Source organism: Oryzias latipes, chromosome 2 (genome assembly GCF_002234675.1).
Source record: "Oryzias latipes chromosome 2, ASM223467v1".
NCBI lineage: Eukaryota > Metazoa > Chordata > Actinopteri > Beloniformes > Adrianichthyidae > Oryzias > Oryzias latipes.
Window position 1 is genome coordinate 1439426 of NC_019860.2, and position 19454 is coordinate 1458879.

Sequence of the window (19454 nt, forward strand, 5' to 3'; positions counted from 1 at the left end):
CTGATTGCTAAACTAAACTAAACTGGGCATCCCTGCCCTTAGACCCTCCTTCTCAGTAAGGAAGAACTCCTAAAAACAACAGATTCCAGAGGGGAAAAAGACAAAACCTCTTTACATATCAATAAACGATAGAAACTGACGGTCATGTTGATCTCCTGAAGTCTAATGGTCACCCCCATTCCATTCTTTAGCCTCCATATGTTCATTCTATCATTAGAACAACTTTGTCTAATGTGAGAGCAGTTGTTGGTACTGATTCATCTATGGAACAAAAGGTTTCACCACTGCCTGATGACACATCCACTCCAAAAGTGGTCCATCGTTCTGTGTTTGTGGCCAGATATTTGTGTGAATAAACATCTGTTTTTCATTTATTACCAAAAGAAAAAAAACAGAAAATGTTTAAGTTCAATAAAGTTCCTAGTGTATGCATTTGATTAATTGAATTCTTAGGTGTTTTTCACATTACTGATGTTTTTCGACGGATGTCTTCCATCTTCTACAGAGTCCTCATCAGGTGGTAGTGATGGGACGTCTTTAAAAACAGATGGTTGTGACCTGTCACACTTAGAAAAGTGACTCCGCCCCTTGATGTCCGTTTGCTGCTGGAGGATGTTGCTCCAGGTATGACAGAGCACAATCATCTGTTTTTAAATTTGTCACATCAATACCACCTTATGACGAATATGACAAAGACGGAAGACATCTATTGAAACATGTCAGGTATGTGAAAAACACAGCCATGGCTGATATAAAAGAACCTACGAAATTATAGAAGATGTTTTGTTTTGAAATCTTTGAAATTTGTTCCTTTTTTGTTAAATTAAAAGTGTATATTTTATTACATGTCTAAACTTTTAAAACTTTCATTTTAAAGTGTTCAAATCCATTGTTTTACGTGCTTTACTCATTTATTCGTGCAGTTGTTTTTCTCAGCCGCTAGGTGTCACTGTTGTTACGGTTTCTATGAGGTCTAAATCAGATTTAATTATATTTTGCCTATTGTAGGACTTTATTTTCATAATGACATACTGAGTCAGTTTTACTTGTTTTATTTAATTTATTTTATTTACAGCAGGCCACCTTGTGTTATTTATCATAACTCTTATGTAGTGATGAGAGTGATTTTGTTGTTGTTTGCAGACTCTCTTTCTCTTTCGGCTTTTCCCATCAGGGGTCGCCACAGCGAATCATCCTTTTCCACCTCACTCTATCATGGACATCTTCTACCCTAACATTAGCCAACTTCATGTCCTCTGTTAAGACATCCATGTATCTCCTCTTTGGCCGTCCTCTCGCCCTCCTGCCAGGCAGCTCCATCTCCAACATCCTTCTACCAATATATCCACTATCCCTCCTCTGAACATGTCCAAACCATCTCAGTCTGGCTTCTCTGACTTTGTCCCTAACACAGGCAACATGAGCCGTCCCTCTGATGTACTCGTTCCTTATCCTGTCTAACCTGGTCACTCCTAAGGAGAACCTCAACATCTTCATCTCCGCTACCTCCATATCAGCCTCTTGTCTCTGTCTCCCTGCTACCGTCTCTAACCCATAGAGCAGAGCTGGTCTCACCACTGTCTTGTACACCTTTCCTTTGAGTCATGCTGGCATTCTTCTGTCACACAACACTCCTGACACTTTCCTCCACCCGCTCCAACCTGCCTGCACTCGCCTCTTCACACTGAACTGTTGACCCCAAGTACTTAAACTCCTGCACCTTCTTCACCTCAGCCCCCTGTAACCTAACGCTTCTACCTTGATCCCTCTCGTTCAGACACATGTATTCTGTCTTACTACGACTGACCTTCATGCCTCTTCTTTCCAGAGCAAACCTCCACCTCTCTAGCTGTTCCTCCACCTGCTCTCTACTCTCACTGCAAATTACAATGTCATCCGCAAACATCATTGTCCAGGGAGATTCCTGTCTTACCTCGTCTGTCAGCCTGTCCATCAGCATAGCAAACAAAAAAGGACTCAAAGCTGATCCTTGGTGTAGTCCCACCTCCACCTTGAACTCCTCTGTCTGACCTACAGCACATCTCACCACCGTCATACTTCTCTCATACATGTCCTGAACTACTCTGACATACTTCTCTGCCACTCCAGACGACCTCATACAGTACCACAGCTCCTCCCTCGGCACCCTGTCATACGCCTTCTCTAAATCTACGAACACACAATGCAGCTCCTTCTGACCTTCTCTGTACTTTTCCATCAACATTCTCAAAGCAAAAATGGCATCAGTGGTGCTCTTACGGGGCATGAAACCATACTGCTGCTCACAGATCTCCACCTTCTTCCTAAGCCTGGCTTCCACTACTCTTTCCCACAGCTTCATTGTGTGGCTCATCAACTTTATTCCTCTATAGTTGCTGCAGTTCTGCGTGTCACCCTTGTTCTTAAAGATCGGAACCAGAACGCTTCTCCTCCATTCCTCAGGCATCTTCTCACTCTCTAAAATCCTATTGAACAACCTCGTTAGAAATTCCACTGCTGTCTCTCCTAAGCACTTCCATACCTCCACAGGTACGTCATCAGGACCAACGGCCTTTCCGCTCTTCATCCTTTTCAGAGCCTTTCTAACCTCATCCTTTCCAATCTCTGCTACTTCCTGCTCCACAACAACCACATCTTCCTCCCTTCTTTCCCTGTCATTTTCCACGTTCATCAGCTCCTCAAAATACTCCTTCCATCTTTTTTGTACACTCTCCTGAGTTGTTAGCACCTTTCCATCTCTGTCCTTAATCACCCTTATCTGTTGCACGTCCTTCCCATCTCTGTCTCTCTGTCTGGCTAGCCTGTACAAGTCCTTTTCTCCTTCCTTTGTGTCTAACCTGTCATATAGCTCATCGTAAGCTTTCTGTTTGGCCTTTGCCACCTCTCTCTTCACTCTACGCTGCGCTTCCTTGTACTCCTGTCTACCTTCCTCAGTCCTTTCTACATCCCACTTCCTTTTAGCCAACCTCTTCCTCTGGACGCATTCCTGTACTTCCTCATTCCACCACCAAGTCTCTTTACCGTCTTTCCTCTTTCCAGATGACACACCTAGCACCTTCCTACCTGTTTCCCTGATAATTTCTGCTGTAGTTTCCCAGTCATCTGGAAGCTCATCCTGACCACCCAGGACCTGTCTCAACTTCTGCCTAAATTCCTCACAAGTTTCTTCATTCTGTAGCTTCCACCACTTGGTCTTCTTTTCTGTTTTCCCTCTCTTCTTCTTCCTGACCTCCAGAGTCATCTTACACACCACCATGCGGTGCTGTCTGGCTACACTCTCTCCTACCACCACTTTGCAGTCAATAACCTCTCTCAAATGACCTCGTCTGCATAGGATGTAGTCCACCTGAGTACTCCTACCTCCACTTCTGTATGTCACTCTATGTTCCTCTCTCTTCTGGAAGTAAGTGTTGACTACAGCCATTTCCATCCTCTTCGCAAAGTCCACCACCATCTGTCCCTCCAGATTCCTTTCCTTCACACCAAACCTGCCCATCACCTCCTCATCCTCTCTGTTGCCCTCACCAACATGTCCATTAAAGTCTGCTCCAATAACAACTCTCTCTCCTCTGGGGATACTCTCTATGACCTCATCCAACTCACTCCAGAATCTCTCCTTCACTTCTAACTCACAGCCAACCTGTGGCGCATACCCACTGACTACATTCACCATCACCCCTTCAATTTCTAACTTTAGGCTCATCATCCTGTCTGAGACTCTTTTCACCTCTAGAACCCTGTTGTTTGCAGACTAACGTGGATTAATCAGCAATGGAATAAATTCAAAACATCTGCCAAGTAGAAACGCATCTCTTTTTTCCTCATCCCTGTGTCCTGACCGACACACTTGTTTACTGTTAAACTCCTACCCTGAATCAGTGATACAGTCCTCCATCCTCGCAGTCCTCCCTAACATAGACTCATAAATGAAATGAAACATGCAGTTTCCCTGCTGTGAGGATGTTTCCAGTGTTTTCACTGGTCTGATGCATCAGTAGATCCAGATTGTGTAAATGGGATTTTAGGCCCGGCAGCAGAATCTCATCTCTGGTAGAATTGTCTGCTGTCTGTTGGTCAGTTTTCTTGGTTTTGTTCATTTGCTTTATGGACATTTTTGCGTTCTGGTTCTGTTTAGCATTCATTCTTGTTGTTCCTGTTTAGCTCTCAGTCTCAGTCACTAACTTTTAGTGGCCACTCACCACACAGCAGTTGGCTGTGATACAGAGGTAGAGCGGTCGCCCTGTGATTGTAACGTTGAAGGTTTGATTCCTACCTTTCCTGTCCATGTGTCAAAGCATACTTGAGTTGGACTCTAAACCTCTTGATGCTCCTGGTGGTCTAGCTAGCATCTTGCATCAGTGTGTGAAGGGGACTTGTGTCTCTATTAGTATACAGAAATTGTCATTATAATTCCTTCAGTGTATTTCCGTTCAGCAGTGTTTACAGTGGGGGTGTGCATCTATGTTAGGCTCACACTAAACTCTGTCATGCAGTCGATAACGATGTGTAGAGCGTAAAAACAGAACTGGAGATAAAGAATATCTTGAATTTATTATAGGAGCATCTTAAATTAAGGGGGAGCCTAAGCATACACAACAAACAGAACACAACTCAGCACCTGAGAATCAACAAAAATACCTACACAATAAAAGTTACAAATCACAGAAATAAAAACTGAATTGAAAAATTCTATTTCATATTTAAGATATAAATCTTGTGATCCAGAGTTCTGGTTCTTTCCTGTTCCAGAGACAGAACCAGGACCCAACCCCTGACTGTGTTTTCCCCTGACCCACACATAGATCAATCTCATCTAGAAATCTTCTGTCTGATCAGTGATTCCCTCAATCCTTGATTGGTCCATCCCAAACTCACATCTATTAATCAAATGTCGATCAAAGAAGAAAGTGATGATCTAGAAAATAATCTGTTTTTCTCCAGATCTTGGAGCTGCTGAACATCTTAATCCAACTGATCTATGGGATCAAATTAGGATTAGTTTAAAGTTGTGTTTTTAAACTGGTGTGTGGGAGATGGTCAGGTGTGCCGTGGGAAATTGCCCTCATTAACTGATCTAAAAACATTTTCCATCTCCAGGATTTCAGCTCTGTGTTCACCCAAACATAAAACACTGAGTAGTTAGGAATATGAAAGATCATAAAATACTTTTTTCTTTGTGTTTATTTGATTCTATTAAAGACATTTGGATAAGAATGACGGTACCGCGATTTAGCTGTGGCTTCAGCTGTTTTCGGAAAAGTCCCGCCCCTTTAACTGTCTCCACCAATCATTCTTGGAGGCTTAATCACACGTCATCAGCCTGACCAATCAGAAGTGCTTAAAGTCTTCACTTCTTTGTTCTGATTCTGCTCATAAGTCTCTCAGTTCCAACAGAAATACCATCCAAGGCTCGTCTTTAGCAATGTAGCTTTCCACAGAATCCGGTGTCAGACCGTGGAACAAGTGAACAAAATAATAAAGCTCAGAGACGCTAATCTGTCTGCGTTCGGCGGCTAATTGCACTACATCTCCCATGATGCATTGGGTTAAAGTTACAGCGTCTCAGCGCACAAGTCTTCCTTGTTAAACGTCTTGAAACCACAACGAACACACATCAAACAGTTTTTAAATCTTCTAACTTCATTTTTATTACATCTTTTAGAAAAAACAGCTGCAGCTTCCAGCTTTTTCTGCCACAATTATCACAAAAATGGATGTGAGATTGCGGAGAGGCTGTAGATCAATACAGACTATGAGTTTCTCCTTCTTCTCCTTCTACTCTTGGATGCTGGTGTGCCGCGGGATTTTTGTCAAGGTTCAAGTGTGCCGTGGCTCAAAAAAGGTTGAACAACACTGGTTTAAAGTAAAAAAAAATTTAAAAAGAAACAGAAAACCAGAAAATTGGAAAACAATTTTAACTTGACAGTACACATTGTTAACTTGAAAAAACATTGAAAATGAAAATGAAAAATACATTTTAAAAATTGAATGAAAAAAAGAAAAATGTAAACATAAAAATTAACAAAAGATGTTTTGTATTTTCAACATTTTTTTTCTCTCCTTCTTTGCTTTCAATCCTCATTTTTTTTAGGCTCAATTCAGTTTTCAAGTTTTCACTGCCTAACAGATCCTATTTTTACATGATTGATGAGGATTTGATCTAATTGGCTACCGGGACATAAATTCCAACAATACCCAAAGAGGTTATAGTGATGAATGAGAGAAACCCCCCACCCCCCGCCCCATGTACTAAACTTTGACAGAGCATTTTCACTACCGTGGTGTAAAGTGTGAAAATCTTCATGTCTGAACAGAAACACACAATTAGCGTGAAGAAACTCTTTGATGGGATCTTTGTCACGCTAAACAGAAACTTAACTCTGCAAAATCAAAGATAGGAAAAATCAAGATGTTACACAATGCATGCAAAAACATGTGTTTTGCAAATGCAAAAATGCAGTTTTTGAAAGCAAAAAAAACTTTTTGAAAGCAAAAAAGCAAAAAGAAAGGACTAGCGACATGTCCAGGGTGTACCCTGCCTTCGCCCATAAGTGTTCCAGCAGCCCCGTGACCCCGAAAGGGATAAACGGAAGAAAATGAATGAATGAAAGCAAAAATAAAATGTGAAAGCAAAAGAAAATATAATTGAAAAGCAAATATTTTAAATTTTCATTAGCAACTTAGAAAGTTTTGTGTGCAAAACTGCCACGTAATGGCAGAAATGTCACTCCATAATAGTGATGTATTAGATAAAAACTCCAAGTTGAGAAAAGGAAGTGCAGTTCTCCAACAGTCCATCGCCGGAGCTGCAGATCAATAACTGTCCACTTGATGCTGAGAGAGACAGTGGAGCTGATCTCAGATCAGTTCCTCATCATCATACTCATCTCCACTTCCTCTGATTCCTCCATCACTCTGCTCTCCACCTCCCAGGAACACCGTCATGTCACAACATCTCTGCAGACCAGCTGCTGCTGCTGCTCCTCTCTGCTCCTCCAGGAGGAACATCAGACTGACCACTCCTTCCACCTTCAGAGAGAAAGTGTAGAGCCAGAGATGAAGGAGTGTCTCCTGATCCTGGTCTGTCAGTCAGTGATGCAGCACAGCAGCAGAAAGAGCAGCAGGAGCTTCAGTCCTGTTCAGAGCAGCAGCTTCCTGTCATCTTCACCTGTTGGAGCTTCTGCTGCTCTGATTGGCTGACTGTTGTCCTGAAGCCTGTCATCATTCTCCTCAGAGCTTCACTGAGAAGCTGCAGCTTCACAGGAAACTCTGCATCTTTGCTCTCAGACTAACTTTAGGACCAAACATCTGGAAGCAGCTGGACTGACTCCAACCCTCTACTGACCTCAGAGTCTGCAGTTTGGAGTTTGGACTCTCCACCAGATCCTGGAGCTGCTGAACATCTGAAGACTGAAGGTCGTTGTCTCTCAGGTCCAGGTATGTCAGGTGGGACGGGTTGGACTTCAGAGGTGAGACCAGAGCAGCACAGCTGGTCTTTGACAAACTGCAGAGTCTCAAACTGAATCCAGACCAAAGAATAGAGTTTAAAGACAAAATTCATGTTTTTCATCCTTCACTTCTTCTAAAGAGTTCAGAGCTGAAGAAGATCAGAAAGTTTAGAAAAAGTCCAAAGATGTGAAGCAACAGCAGCAGATCAGAAGAGTCCAGCAGAAGCAGAGAAGAAGAACATTCAGGAACATTCAGGACAACATGCAGCTGCTTCAGGAAAGAAGTCCAGATGTGTGAAAGTCAAACATCAGCCTGTGGCTGCATCCAAACCAACTGATGTTTCTGCAGCAACAGCAGAAAAAGTCCACTTCCTCTTTCTGCTCAGCTCTTCTCCAAACAGCACTGAATCATGGGAGAATTTCAGCAGCATGATGCTGGAAAGTCTTCCTCCCAGTTTTCAGGAGATGATCTTCCAGTCCTTCTCTGCTGCAGCCCTTCAAGCAGAGACTTTCAGCTCCAACAGATCAAAGCAGAGAGAAGAAGGAAGTGATGAAGAAGAGTCAGCAGCAAATGTTGGACATTGATCCCTGATCAAGCATGACTTCAGCTCTGAATGAAGAGTCAGAAGCTGCTGGGAGCTTTGATGGATGATGTGATGATGTTTGTGGATGAAAAGGTGAGGATGTTTGTGGAGGATGTGTCTGTCAGAGCAGCATCCAGCTGCAGCAGGACTCTGTCACTGTCTGCTCACAAACATCAGCCGCTGGACTCTCAGCTGCATCTGCTGAAACACAGCAGCATGACTCAGAGTGCATGTGAGCGTGCACGGCTGCTTCTTCTGCACACGCTTTAAAGGAGTCTGTTGGAGCAAAGACACCAAGAAGAGCTGATGGCTGCAAGCAGAACTTTGTGGAGCACAAATGTCAGCACATGGCTTTGAAACAAGCAGCTGCAGGAAGAAAAGAAGTTCTTCTGCAGATCTTTGAGGAGAACAAGCAGCTGCAGGAAGAAAAGAAGAAGTTCTTCTGCAGATCTTTGAAGAGAACAAGCAGCTGCAGGAAGATGCTGCTGCAGATCAGAATCTGGACATTTCTGCTCACTGTGGGTCAACACAACTTTGTCATCATGTTGATCTGAACACAACTGAAACATGGAGTCTGACCTTAGAGTCTGCAGTCTGCAGTCTGGACTCTCCAGAAAACCACACAAATGAAGAACTCCTGAATCCTGCAGGAAGTTTAAGGTAAGGTCCAGTTCTGTCAGATTAGACAGGTTTTTCTTCAGAGCTGAGACCAGAACTTTACAGCTGATCTCTGACAAACTGCAGTTCTTCAACCTGCAATCAGACAGAAAAGTGTGTTCAGGAGCAGTGATGCAGCTGGAGGTCCAGGAACTTGGTCCATTCAGTCAGGTGGGACCCGCCCTGATGACAGACTGACAGATGACATTTCCAGGTGAAATTTTTTTTTCTAGACTAAAACCGCCCATTTCCCCATAAAATTCATTAAATTTGCGTTAGGGCGCCAATACTATCCTGTCAACTTGCTGCTATGATGACTGTATGCTGCACTGTCTGTGTAGAACAGTGGCTCAGGCGGTGGAGCGGGTCGTACAATGATCGAAGGGTAGGCGGTTCGATCCCTGCTCCCACCAGCCAAATGTCGTTGTGTCCTTGAGCAAGACACTCCACCCTCCTGTCCTCGAGTGTGGCTCCACTGGTGTGTGAATGTGTATGAATGATCCCGGTGATGGTCAGAGGGGCCGTAGGCGCGAACTGGCAGCCACGCCTCTGTCAGTCTGCCCCAGGGCAGCTGTGGCTACAACAGTAGCTACCATCACCAAGTATGAATGAGGAGTGAATGAGTAATGGACACAATGTAAGCGCTTTGAGTGTCTGGAAAAGTGCAGATAAATCTAATCCATTATTATTATTATCATTAACACACTGGAGGGGGGAGGGGCTTAGACTCACCACTTATGATTCCAGACAAACTAACAGCTGCTTCCTAATGAAGGAAATTATATTTTTGGTCCTCACTTTAGAAGGGTTTCTCTGTCTTATTTTATTACGTTTTCTGTTTTACATATATCACTTGAAGTTTATTCCATAGCTTAAGTGTGTGCTTTAACTTTGTGCATCCTGACCTCACATTCCTGAGATGTGACCTATGGACAGCAGCTGTCACTCATTCCCCTACAGAGGAGGGGGATGCTGACCTCTCGGGCACTGGCCAGCAGAAATGGAGCCAGCACTCTAATCTAAACCACCTGAAGAATAGAGTATGTCTGTGAGAACCGCTCTGGATGTCCAGTTCTCAAGAAGAACAAAAGACTGAACTTTGACCCAGAACCTCCATGGATTTCCTGCTGTCAATCTGATTTGTTGTGGACAGGAAGGGACGGAGTTTACTGCAACACTAGGTGTCCCTTTGAAGTCATTCCCTGAGGAGAGGAACTGGTCACGGAGAATGACCCTCTACGATTGGCTGAAGGAAGAGACGGATCATCGATCAGCCAATGCAAGTGTTCCAGGGCGGAGATTCGACGTCATGTTTTCCGCAGGAGGAGGGAAACCCGAATTGTCTTTAAAAGTCTGAGCAGAGCATAATTTTATTGTCTTCTTCTGTCTTGTGGTCTTTCATGTAAAACGCCTGTAACTTCTTGCGTTTTGAAGGCCTTCTAAAATGAGGACCCAGATCTGTTTTAATTCTGTCTTAGAACTTTTGTTAGGGAATAAACCTTCTGTGACTTTATCCGGCTGAATCTTGGTCTTATATCTCTCCCGACTAATAGAACATGCGTGGAAAAATCTCAGAGCGAAAGATATTTTCCTACAAACTTGGTGACCCGAAACGTGAAGTCGGGGAACGGAACACGGATCGAGCCGGTGACGTATTTTTCGTATTTTTTGAGACTTTCAGTGTAAAGTCTGGGCACGCTTCCTCCCGTCCACTTGGTCGACTTCTCACGCGGCCGCATACAAAACAGGTAAGCAGAAGCCTGCTGCAAAATTCTGCATATTGATTAAGTTATCTCATAGTTGAATAACTCAAATTGAACGAGATCTCGAGTGAGTGGGCGGTAGAGCTTCCCCCGAAATAAATAAATAAATAGATAAATAAATAGATAAATAGATAAATAAATAAATAAATAGATAAATAAATAGATAAATACATAAATAAAAGTTGACCCAAACTTTAAAGGGATGGTTGACTGTTAGTTTGTGACACCTAGTGTGCAACAACAGTACAGAAAAGGTATCCTAGGTTTATCGGTTGTGTTTGAGGTAATGTATTTAAAAATACATAAGGTTCCGTCTGTTTGTCCTAGAGAGACGCCCAAGGCGTAAAAACAGTGTAGTATAGGAACTAATTTTTGCGCGTTTAGGTAATTTGGAAGACACTAACGGGGCAGCGGCCTCGACAAATTATTTTTTTAGATGGAGAGTGACCAAAGAAGGATTCGAAATTAACATCAAAGGAAAATATGAGGTATATGATGCATTTTGTCCGGACAAAATACGACTGGGGTGGAACAGACAATACGACGACGGACGACGGTGACGATTTGACTTGACAACAGCGGTGAAAATGACTTGAATGTGGATGAATGGAATGGAATGTATGAGATTTTGGAAAGAATTGGATGAAAAAGTGTTTGAAATCTGTGAATTTTAACTGTATTTTCCACATTTCCCTGTGTATTGTCTGCTCTACGGACGCAGCCATCTTGCTTATCATGTTTACATCGAACGGACTAATGACGGGACGTTTTACTTGTTTTCGAATGTGTAAACGACTGTGATTGGTTTCGTCTATACCACGTGGTAAGCGTGACGGAGTCCTAGCCGAAATTGCGTCGGCAGCTATGATTGGCTTTGTTAGTACCACGTGGCCGGCGAGCCGGCGTCCCCGGAAATCGTAATGGCGAAACACGCTAAACTTTTACAGTTAGAGTTTGGGATCTAATCTGCGGTAAAATCATGGCGGGGATCGTCGTTATCGAGCGTGGTCATGACCTCGGTTGTAAGACGTCGTTTAAAAACAAATTTCAGTGGGTTTTCAGTTCGCAGAAAAAGGTTTTTAAGTAGCGCTGCGCCTCCGACGGAAGCCTCTGTCACCACGGCGAGGAGATGACTGCATGCAGCAGCCGTCTCTGGTCGAACGAAAACTACTTTCTCGGGAGGTTCCCCAAATCTTTTCAAAAACATGGTAAGGTAGCATCGGTCTAAAACATTTTGTGTAAAATAATTTTGCAATTATTTCGGTTTTTGTATTTTGAATATCTTTCTCTCATTTATTTGTATTTCCTAATTACCAAGATTTAGTTCAGTTTTGCTCAAAGACGTTTTATTGAAATTAGTTATAAGCATTTGGTTCTTTTAGACTCAGACTCCCTTAAAACAGAATTTTTGCAATGTTTGATTTTGTTTGTATGTTTGTTTTGATATTTCCCAGATCGTTAGGATTTTTGTGAAGTGTACAGCTGTGAATGTTTGAATGTAAAGCACATGACTGGCGGTTTTGTTCGTTTGAATCAGAATCAAGCATATTTGAAAATTGTTATAAGAGAAAGATGAGAAAAGAGAAGGGGAAATATTAACACTAGTTAGAAAAGATTCATTTCAGTGAAATGGTTTATTTTTTGTGTGTAAGGTACCTAATTTGTTTTGTCTTTTGGTTTGGTTTTGAGAAAATTGTTAGAAATTCTTGTCTGCGTCTTGATTGTCTGTGTTTTAACAAACCTGTTGTAGTTTAGAGTGTGAATTGTGTTTTTTGATTAAATAAGGAAAACTGAATAGAGAATTAGGAGAATAGAAAGGTTTAAGCAGTTGATTTTTCACAGAAAGAGGTTGGTGCTGTCATCTTCTAGGTGACAAAGAGCAGAGGTTGATGGGAGAGTGCAGCTCCACCCAAAACTATTTGAGGAGGTTTAACCATTACCTAATGTTGTAACATTCATTTTACACTAATTGGAATTCCTAATCCCCATGATGATCAGAATGAAAGGTGTACAATTTTGTATATAGAACATGGACAGTGCTCAGCAACAGCATTGAACAAAAAAGGCCTTCTATGACAGTGTAAGAGAAGTGTTTTAATTGTTAGCAGGAAAAAGAAGTAATTACACGACATGATGACCCCCCCATGTAACACCTCCCCTTTTTTCCCCTCTGTAAGCAGTTCCCATCTGTGGCATGTAGGATGGTAGGATGATCTGCAGGTCGTAAAAGTGCTGTAGTATAAAGGACATTTTGTGTGTTAGAACATTTACACTTTGTAGAATTTTTGCGATCAGCTGCCACAGTATGAACTGTGGTGGTTAGTACTAAGAGGCACTCAGTTTTGGTTTGCATTCAAGTTTGAAAGATAAAGATGTTACTGTATTTTAGCAATTGTAGGTTCTGCAGCTTTAAGGAAAAGTTTGGATTGGTCAGATTGTTATTTTTAGCGATTATCTAGATTCTTATTAGGACCAGCAAGCCCTTCAGGACAAGTCAAACTAAGGGTGTTAATGTTAAACTGTAATGCTCAATTGATCTTGCTTTTTTGATAAAGAACTGAATAAATAGCTGTTAGAATGTGTCTAAGAAAGTGTATTTTTTGAACATTTTGCTCCGCACCCGTTATATTGGTCACAGACAGATTTAGGGATTTTTTCTTGAATAGGCTTTTATCGCTGATCAACTGACTTTTGCAGCCACGGTGTTGGCATTTAACCTGAACAGGACACTAATGATTTTTCTAAATTTTTGTCTTTAGAAGCACATGACTTTATGTTTGCAGGAAAGGCAGCCCAGATAAGAGTGAAGTCCAGACCCCTCCTTAACCCTCATAAATCTTTATGCAGAACATTCTTCTGCCTAAGGGATACAAGAGCATGAGCAGATGCTCACACCTCCCCCAAAAGGACCTCAGTTAGCCAGAAGGGGGCCGAGTCAGAGGTGACTGACCCTGAGGTTAAGATAACTACTTCAATCATGTAAAGTATTACTGCACATTTGCAGGTAATAGAAAGGAGAAAGGGAGGAGTTGAGCAGCTGAAAAATCCACACATGATAAATGGTGTTTAAAAATAATAACATGAATTTTGAGTTTTGATGCCCTCAGAGACAGCAGAAGCGACGTGTTATGCTCAGCCATTCGTAAGTCGGGGACAGGAGAACATGGTGAAAACCCTGGGACACGTGAGCCACCCAGGAGACCCTAGCAGCATCTGGAAATGGCATCTGTGGCACTCCAAACCCTTGGGCATGTGATAGCCCACAACGAGGTACCCAACAGCAGAATGCACAGACCCAGAGGCAGAGGGTCTGGAGGAAAAATGAACAGTACCCACGACCACCCCAAGCCCCTCCTCCACCGTGGCGAGGACCACAGGGCAAGTCGGACAATACCACTTGATGATGCAGGAGCCATTGTCTTTTCCAAGATGAGAGGTAACCACTGATGACTCTAGTGGACACTACCTGCTCTGACAAATGAACAAATGACTCCTCAAAACCTGCAAAAGACCATCCGACTGACTTTTGACCAGATGGTGGAACATTCATGTATGCATTCACTAAACACGCCTGTGAATCTGTTGGGACGGGACAGTCTTGTCAAAAACAGGAGCCAGCAGACTGGATGCCATGCCAGACCCCACAGCCAACCCCCACTGCAGACAACCAGAGGGCCCTGAAACGCCAGGTGGTTTCATGGGTTTCAGGCGTGAAAGCCATGACTCCTGTCCTCAAAGCTCTATTTCCGCCTCCGAATGGTCTGACCTGTACACTCTAGGATTGACAGTACACGGTAATATTTCAGCAGGTAGAAGGCCACACGTGGCATTTGAACTACACTGACATATATTAGCCCTGAGGGCGAGCAGCTTATTGTGCATTCATACACTCACAAATGCAATGATACTAGCTGTCAGACACAGCTGTATCCCACATAGGATTAGCACCCCCCTGGTCATGAGGCTCTGCAACTCAGTCCTATGACTAAGTGGGGCATGAACAACACATTGGTAGAATTGTGTTTTTCAGGTGTTCACTTTCTTCCCTCAATAAAAATGTACAGGTTAACCGTTCATCCAACGACAAATTCCTGAGTTCTGGACCATTTCTGTATTGACAAACATCGTGGCAGACAGAAGACAGCTCATGAAGATGCAGAGGTGCTGTTAAACACGCTCTCTGATGCTTCATGCTCCACAGGTTCATTTGATGTTGGTTCATGTTCCACGCTTCCCTAGTGGTGCTTCAGGTAATTGCAGGAGCACAAGTTTTTAGATTTCAGTAATGCTGGTGCAGGAAGCTGATGGAGGGATGAAGGAAACTTAGACTGGTTTGTGGAACTCTGGTGTAGCATTCACATTCTTCGTAGTACTTCTTTTAGACTGGTCTTGAAAGCAGATGGTAAAATTTATTGCATAGCATATGATTTAAGGACTGTTAATTATGTCACTATTACTCTAGTTCTACCCGTTCCTGATCCATATTGCATGTTGTCAACTTTAGCTCAACAATGTGTGTTGTTCACTGCCATTGATTTAGCAAACCCTTATTTTTGCATTCCATTACGTGAAAATAGCGGACAGTTATTCGCATTTTAGTACATAGGTGTTAATAAAATTTCCTGGCATTTTCAGTCACTGTTTGCAGTCTCTCTGACAGGATATTGTGCTACTAGAGGGTAGCAGCTAGCAGCTCCGACTGTTGAAACCTGCCTGTGAGTAGTAAAAGATCTTGTTGCAATTGTATGTTTGAGTTTTGAAATGCAACAGGAATTTGCACTTTAGCAGAAGGGAAGTCTCATTTTTAGGCAGAACTGTTTTTAGCACAGGTTTTTCACTGTATATAGAGCGTAGAATGTCTAATTTGCAGCATAAACATCTGGACATAGTTTGGACATGTTGGTTTTCTTGTGGTTGTAGTGGACACTTCTTTGTTTTGTGAAACACATGGACCCCTTGAGGTTGATGATAAATGACGAGGGTGTGACTAACCTTATGGCAGTAAGGCCACGACAATACGTGGTTCCATTTCTTTCTGTTGTTATCTTGCCTTCCATAGGACTGTGGACAAACCGCTTGTTCACCTTACCGGTGCACAAAACTGTTTCTATATTTTTACTTTCAATTGCTCTAGTTTGTGTATTTATGCCTTATCTTTGTTTAGATCTGCATGGTTTCACCCAACTAGTGTCCTGGGGTTCCCCCCAGGCCAAGAGAGGGTGGAAAGGAGGTATTCATGATTCGTTGCAGGAAATTGTTTTAGTATTATCATGGTTTCAATTATCTTTGTTTCAATTATCATCGTTTGAATGTATTTGTTTAGAAAGAAGGTTTAAATGTTAATTTTGATAGACCTTTTTACCTTTTTAGAGCTTTGTGTGTCTGTTCATCTGGTTATCTCATCCACAGCGAGGATGAAGGGGTTTTACCACACTGTCCTGAGGTGATAAGTAATGCTGGTGGAGTTAGAATCCACCACATGGGTCATTAGACGACAGCCCCTAATAAACTTGTCTTTATCTTGAATTTGCATACTCCCACCTATGTTTTTCATGAAAACGGCACGAGGAGAAGCAGACTATGGAGAGGACAAAGTGGTGGACATTTCCATCACATCTCTTCTGTGCATTTTTATTCTTGTCTTGTTTTGTCATTGTTTTATTTTATTATTGTCTTTTGTTCTTGTTTTATTTTTTAAGTTTCTGACCCTAACCCTAATCAATATTTAGATCCACAGCAGACTCATCTTGGGGAGACACCCCAAGCTCTTTTGCAGCCGTTCTGTTGTATTAAATGTGTCAGATTGAATAATTACCAGGCTTATTCAGAAGTCCATAGGAGGCCAGGTCCAAGCTTGCCAGAGCTTGTGGGACATGCAGGAGGAGGACACGAGTGGTTAAGGCCCTGAATGACTTTTTGGATTTTGTTGCAATACTAACTAACTAACAAACTAAGAATATTAACTAAGAATATTGCTATTCTTATTTATGTGGGCCATATGAATTGCAGCTTCTCCGATGGGACCACCATGGAGGACATGGAAGAAATTTTCTGAATTAGGCTTGATGTCATGTTTAACATTTCTATTTTTACTCTTTCGTTGCCTGTGTGATTTTTGATTCTGCCTTAATATGTCTCAATTTCTCCCCTTAATTCCAGGTGTTCTTTTCTTACAGGAAGTGTTATTTTGATTGTCTTTGCTCTCTTTTTATATTTTTATACTTTTTATACTATAATATACAAGAATGCTTCTGTCTGAATGTAGGCTGATATGTTTTGATTGTGTAATGTGATAATGTGTTTTTATTTTTGTGTGGCCTCACTTCATGAGGCCAAGAGAGGGAACTGAAGGAAATTATATTTTTGGTCCTCACTTTAGAAGGGTTTCTCTGTCTTATTTTATTACGTTTTCTGTTTTACATATATCACTTGAAGTTTATTCCATAGCTTAAGTGTGTGCTTTAACTTTGTGCATCCTGACCTCACATTCCTGAGATGTGACCTATGGACAGCAGCTGTCACTCATTCCCCTACAGAGGAGGGGGATGCTGACCTCTCGGGCACTGGCCAGCAGAAATGGAGCCAGCACTCTAATCTAAACCACCTGAAGAATAGAGTATGTCTGTGAGAACCGCTCTGGATGTCCAGTTCTCAAGAAGAACAAAAGACTGAACTTTGACCCAGAACCTCCATGGATTTCCTGCTGTCAATCTGATTTGTTGTGGACAGGAAGGGACGGAGTTTACTGCAACACTAGGTGTCCCTTTGAAGTCATTCCCTGAGGAGAGGAACTGGTCACGGAGAATGACCCTCTACGATTGGCTGAAGGAAGAGACGGATCATCGATCAGCCAATGCAAGTGTTCCAGGGCGGAGATTCGACGTCATGTTTTCCGCAGGAGGAGGGAAACCCGAATTGTCTTTAAAAGTCTGAGCAGAGCATAATTTTATTGTCTTCTTCTGTCTTGTGGTCTTTCATGTAAAACGCCTGTAACTTCTTGCGTTTTGAAGGCCTTCTAAAATGAGGACCCAGATCTGTTTTAATTCTGTCTTAGAACTTTTGTTAGGGAATAAACCTTCTGTGACTTTATCCGGCTGAATCTTGGTCTTATATCTCTCCCGACTAATAGAACATGCGTGGAAAAATCTCAGAGCGAAAGATATTTTCCTACACTAATAAAAATTGTTGTCATCCACAAAATTTTTACATTTTTGGGTTTTACTGGATTTAAATAAATAAATAGAAAGGAGTCTGTATCAAAGTGAATATGTTTCCATCATCTCACTCATCTTAACTCTGGGTGTTTGACAGACAGAAAAGTCTGTTCAAGGTTGTGGAAAATGGACAAAAGACCAAAGGAAACGTCACATAAACAATTAAATTTCCATCAATATAAGTACTAAATGAACTATCATGATATATCGGCGAAACAATTTTTCTAACACACCTAGTGTTGCGGCTCCCTGTGCCTTAATTTCTGTGGGAAACTGATCCAAATGGCTCTTTGAGAGGTTCAGGTTTCCAACCCCTCCTCTAGAAGATACTTTTGGGGGAATTCTGAATTTTATTTTCCAAGCTCTCTGCTTTCTTGGGCTTCTGTTGCTGTCTCTCTCAAAAGAGACATGAATACAGCAGCTAGCAAAGAGGAACCTGTTCTATGAGAAATACAAGAACATGCAGTACAAGAAGATTTTCAGACTTATGATTAAATACAGACATGGATCATCTGGAGGCAGCCATGTGCACACATAAGACCCTAAGGGGGGCTTTATCAGCCATGTTTGCTTCTTATTAAGTTTACTCTTTAAAACACAAATCAGTAAAGGAGAAACAAAATTCAGTAACCATTTTCTTTCTTATGACTTTTTGCACATTGAAACCCTGGTCACAAGTTATTGTAGAGCAGCCGGTCATTCACTCCCATATTTTCATACTGAATTCAAACTGTGGTTAAATAATTACATTTAATAATATAATAAAATGTTATTATTTAATTAAATAATAATTACATGTCTGTGGGCGGCAGTTTAGCTCAGGTGGTAGAGCAGGTTGTCGAATAACGGAAGGGTTGGCGGATGTATTCCCGCTCTCCCCAGCCAGCTGTCGCTCCCCCAGCACGGTTAGTGTACAGCTCACCGCTCCCCCAAGGGATTGGTCAAAATGCGGAGAACAATTTCCCCATTGTGGGATAAATAAAGTATCAATTATTATTATTATCATTATTAATAAAAGAACGGGCGCTGCTCATTGGAGATCAGAACAATCCATTCCTGAGATCAAAGAAATGTCATGGTTTTAGGTTTTTCTGCTTTTGTGTTAAAGTTGTTTTTGGTTCTGTGATGTTTTGAGTTAACTTCCTGTTTTACTTTGTAGTGTTTCCTGGTTTGTTGTATTTTTGAGTTTTACTTTGGTCCCCATCCTTCCTGAGTGTTTCCACCTGTGTCTCGTTTGTCTGTATGTATTTAAGTCTTTTCATTCCCTTCCTCCTGTGCTGGTCCATAATATGTAAGTCTGCTCTCCCTGTTTCGAGTTTCGAGTGATTAGTGTTTCAAGTTTCTAGCCTGCCGTATGCAGTGGTTTTTGGTTTTGTGTCTTTAGTTTTGTTTATTAAAGCCCCCGTTCCTCTGCAACCTCCTGCCTCCTCTCCTCCTCTCCTTCTCTGCACCTGGGTACTCCCTCATCCGCTCCCCGTGACATTATGGACCAGCCTAATCTGTACCCAGCAGAGGGGACCTGTCTCTGGTGGACCCCTGAATGGTCCCTGATCCCCTCCTATTTTTTCGATGGGAGTCGTCTGGCCGTGAGAGGCGGCCGTCGTCGCAGCCGCCGCCGTCTTCACCGTAAGCCCTCCCCTGACTCCTGGATGGAGCTGGACATTCTCCAGCCACGGGCCTTCCGGAGGTGGAACTGGAGGCGTTCCAACCCGGTCCTGCGTCCAGGAGGGAGCCGGACCCACCACGACCCGTTCCGGCTCCGAGGAGGTTGCTGGACGCAACTCCTCC

The 19454-nt window shown here is 42.4% G+C and overlaps 1 protein-coding gene and 1 long non-coding RNA gene across 2 annotated transcripts in view; one reads left to right on the forward strand and one right to left on the reverse strand.

The window, feature by feature from the left end:
* The window catches only part of LOC111946429 (NACHT, LRR and PYD domains-containing protein 12-like), a 77053-nt gene that overhangs the window by 24388 nt on the left and 33211 nt on the right, over nt 1-19454 (reverse strand). The gene's annotated exons all lie outside the window — the stretch shown is intronic.
* On the forward strand, nt 9463-17541 carry LOC111948459. Its single transcript, XR_002874478.1, has 2 exons — nt 9463-11660; nt 13236-17541. It is a non-coding gene; the product is annotated as an uncharacterized LOC111948459 (long non-coding RNA).